We start from the raw sequence: 4,106 nt of genomic DNA on the forward strand, positions 1-4,106 counted from the left end.
CTTTGCCTTTGTCCATTGTCTTTCTATTGGTTTCTTCAGTAAGCAGACTTCATTCTACACCTGCTATGTTCAAACCATCTGGAGGTGCAGAATTACTCAAAGCTGTGCGAAAAGTGTCCCAACTTTCTGGCAATGTGATCAACAGGAACATAGCTCTAACAGGTTCATCAAACTTGACACCTTGAGCTGACAACTGACTATAGATTGTGTTGAATTCATTTAGATGATTAGACATAGGTGTCCCTTCTTTCATCTTCAAGTCAACAAGCTTCTTAAGCCAGTATACCTGTGAAGCTGCACTCTGCTTCTCATAAAGATCACTCAGCTTAATCCATGCTTGATAAGCCGACATCTCGTCTGCTACATTGAAGTAAACGCTTTCTGCCAAAGTCAGCATAATGGTAGAAAGTGCCAATTCATCCATTTCGTTCCATTCATCTTCGTCCATATCTTCTGGTTTTATCCCCTTGAGCTTTATAGGTTTTATCTGCTTCTTTTGTACCAACACGTGCCAAATCTGCTTCTTCCACAATGGGAAATTGGTTCCATCCAGCTTCTTGATATTGTAAAGAGCAGTGTCCTGTGATCCAGCCATAGCTACGCTTCACAGTGGTTTACTTTCCTGGGAAAAATTCGGTAGAGTTTCCCCTGTAAACTGACCTCTGAACCAATATCAACCTGTCAAATGAACCAAGAAAGCTTCAGATTCTGCATAAATTTTGGCAAAGTCTCCTTTGTAAAATGGCTCTGGTGTACTCAAAAAACAGACCAAAAAATAGCTCAAAAACACTATCTCTCTGACACTGTAAGCTGCGGGTAAACCTGTCCTGCACCTGTACTGTCTCTCACTGTCCTGTCACTGTCTTGTAAGCATAGATTGTGACAATGCCTCAACGGCAGTAAAGCAAAGATGCAATCCCAACTGTTTAACTCACAGTCAATACATCCTAGCTGCCTATCTAAGGGCGCTCAAGGGATCGCTCCAAGACCTGTATCACCGAAAGGATCTCAACATTCGAGAATCCCCCAGCTCAATAAAACCTCACTCGACCCTCAACAAAGGCTGCAGTAAATCTGATAGTACATAGACTTCACACAAAGTCATACATCCATAAATTTCCCACTGTATGCTGTAACCGCTGCGGCGGTTGTTTGCTACGTGACTTACAGCCAGCAAACCCTCAACAGACATACATCATCTCTGACAATACATCCCATGTGGAAGTACCTGCAATGTCAGGATGAAATCTGGAATATCAAGCAGCAAACACAAGCTACCTGATGAACTAGTGAATGTCGCCTACACTCTGTGTGGAGATGCGCCCGTGTCGTATGTGACACGCCTCCAAGAACTGTGAGCAGTCCTTCGATGTGTAGATAGCCACAAATCAACACTCTGGGAGTGTCGATATCCTCAGCACCTGTAGTCGTAGGCCGAAAAACCCCAAATTTGCAGAGTCGGATCTGCACCCGCTGAGACCACGTAATCGAAAATGGCCTGCACAGACCTTTGTCTAAGCCGAACGGTGGTCGGCTTTCCCACAGGATTTGGGGCCGTGTCCGCCTGTCGAATTTCACTCCAATTTGAGCTGGTGACTCTAGCCTCCTGCAGTGCTGCCCCAAGCCTCGATCTGAGCTCTGATACCAGTTGAAGGAGTACGAGCGGAAGTGCGACGCGAGAGAGAGTGCGAGAAGAAGAGCACGACGATATGGTGAACTCGCTCTACTGTAATGTGTAGAGCATAGTGAGTTCTTATTAGGTTTTAACAAAAGAATATGTGTACATACCTAGCGGCCCGCCCACTTACCCGGGCGACCACATTGGGCTTTATACCCCAACAATGTGTGACTCAATGATGGTGTGGGCCTTATTGTCATTGCTATTGCGCTATTTCCCTCTAGCAGCCCTACACGATTAGGGTCTCATTTCATATTGTTGGATGTGATTACAGCGTAAGAGTGAATACAAGATTATGTATTGGCATGCCTCAAAAGAGTAGAAAAATGGCTCAACTAAGTACTTGAATTATGATGAGTGACATTAGTGAAGTACGTAATTAAGAAACACAAACCATAAAAAGTCGGCATGCACAAAGTTGAAGGTGAAGATAGAATGTCTCCTTGAATCTCAGTTGGGCAGAGAAGGCCTGGAGTCTTCGAGGGGAGCCAGTGTCAAGCGGAGGTCTAGAGGCGGTACAGTAGCTTGCGGGAGGGTGAGGCGGCGATCCATACCATCAATAAGGTCGTTGACATGATATTGCAGCAGAGGCGACTATAATTATTAATGATAGCTGGCGGGAGGGGATCATTAACTATGCCTGGCAGGGTGATTGCCAGTCCCAGATCCAGCTCATCACTAGTAGCTGCAGTACCACAGGATTCTTGAAGTGTAAGCATATTCTGAAGCATATTACAAGCTTGTAGAAGGTCGGGTGGCTCCTCCTCCGCCTCCAGCGCCGCCAAATGGGAGCGTACGTTCTGTAGCTCCTGGTGCAGCTACTAGACGGCGGCCCACAGGCAGCATTCCTTCGGGGCCCCTACTGCCGCCTCCCGCTCCTCCTCCTCCTCCTCCTCCTGCTCAAGCTCGCCTACCAGCTGCAGCCCGCTTATGCAGGTTGTGATGTCGCCCATGCCCTCAATATGATCTCGATAGGCAGCCCTGCGCCGCTGCAGGCCATACCTTTCACCCTCCACGTCCACCCTCCCCCTCCCCAGCTGCTCCTGCCTCTCCTCCCACGACCGCTTGCAAGCTTCCTTGGCCACCCTGAATATAATATAATATTGCAAGCTTACTTGGCCACCTTGAATATAATATTGTAGCTACTATGTCTGCTTACAATCGCAATGAGCTCTACTTCTTCTTCTCTTTTGCTTGCAAACGATCCTGCGAGATGTGTTGGGCTCCGATAATGAGCCCTTGGCAGGCAATTAAACAGCGGACCACTTTATATTATGCCGGTGCTCGTGCCAGCGGCTAGGGCGAGTGTGTGCTGAGAGTCTCTCTCTCTCTCTCTCTCTCTCTCCTCTTTAAAAAAAAACTTAACTCTCTTAAAGAGCGTGCGCCGGCGCGCGCTCTTTTAGAGAGTTGAGTTTTTTTTTGGGAAAATTACCAAAATACCCTCCAATTTGTGGAAATTCCCAAAATACCCTTGTATCTATTTTGGTAGGATTGTTCAAGATTTTCTGATTTTTTTTCTTTTTTGACAATTCAGATCTGTTTTGAGTGCTTAGCATGTAATTTGTTACAGAGTACCTCGCAAAAATAGTCGATTATGTCTAAAAATAATGAAACGAGTTATCTCCAAAGCCTACATAACCAACTCAACTTCTAGCTTGAGCATCTTAATGTATTGATAGACAATCAGTCTTCTTATGAAAAGCTACAAAAAAAATTATCTTTGGAGAAATTTAATCTCACGACCAAGGATATTTTGAAATTTTGGAAAATTTGAAGGGCATTGTGGGAATTTATGACAAAATATTGGGGATATTTTTGAAATTTGAGGGGTACTTTGGGAATTTCCACAAATTAGAGGGGTATTTTGGTAATTTTCACTTTTTAAAGAGAGAGAGAGAGAGAGAGAGAGAGAGAGAGAGAGAGAGAGAGAGACTCCCGGCACGTGCCCTTTGAGAGAGTTGAGTTTTGTGTGTGTGTGTGTGTGTGTGTGTGTGTGTGTGTGTGAGAGAGAGAGAGAGAGAGAGAGAGACTCCCGGCACGTGCTCTTTGAGAGAGTTGAGTTTTGTGTGTGTGTGTGTGTGTGTGTGTTTGAGAGAGAGAGAGAGAGAGAGAGAGAGAGAGAGAGACTCCCGGCACGTGCTCTTTGAGAGAGTTGAGTTTTGTGTGTGTGTGTGTGTGTGTTTGAGAGAGAGAGAGAGAGAGAGAGAGAGAGAGAGAGAGAGAGAGAGAGACCTCCACGATGAAGAGGAAGCAGAAGCAGTTGCGACACAAACAGTCATGATTCCTCGATTGCGATCCCGCAACTGTGGAGGATGAACCTCATTCTCTCTCTCTCTCATACACACACACATACACCTCTCTCTCTCTTTCTCTCTCTCTCTCTCTCTCTCTCTCTCTCTCTGTCTCTCTCTCTCACACACACACACAA

At 45.7% G+C, this 4,106-nt stretch overlaps 1 pseudogene; it reads right to left on the bottom strand.

The window, feature by feature from the left end:
- Positions 1-2,057: 2,057 nt before the first annotated feature.
- On the bottom strand, positions 2,058-2,631 carry LOC147464897 (uncharacterized; annotated as a pseudogene).
- Between the last annotated feature and the right edge of the window lie 1,475 nt (positions 2,632-4,106).

Source organism: Adiantum capillus-veneris, chromosome 1 (genome assembly GCF_014529385.1).
Source record: "Adiantum capillus-veneris isolate H3 chromosome 1, ASM1452938v2, whole genome shotgun sequence".
Classification (NCBI taxonomy): domain Eukaryota; kingdom Viridiplantae; phylum Streptophyta; class Polypodiopsida; order Polypodiales; family Pteridaceae; genus Adiantum; species Adiantum capillus-veneris.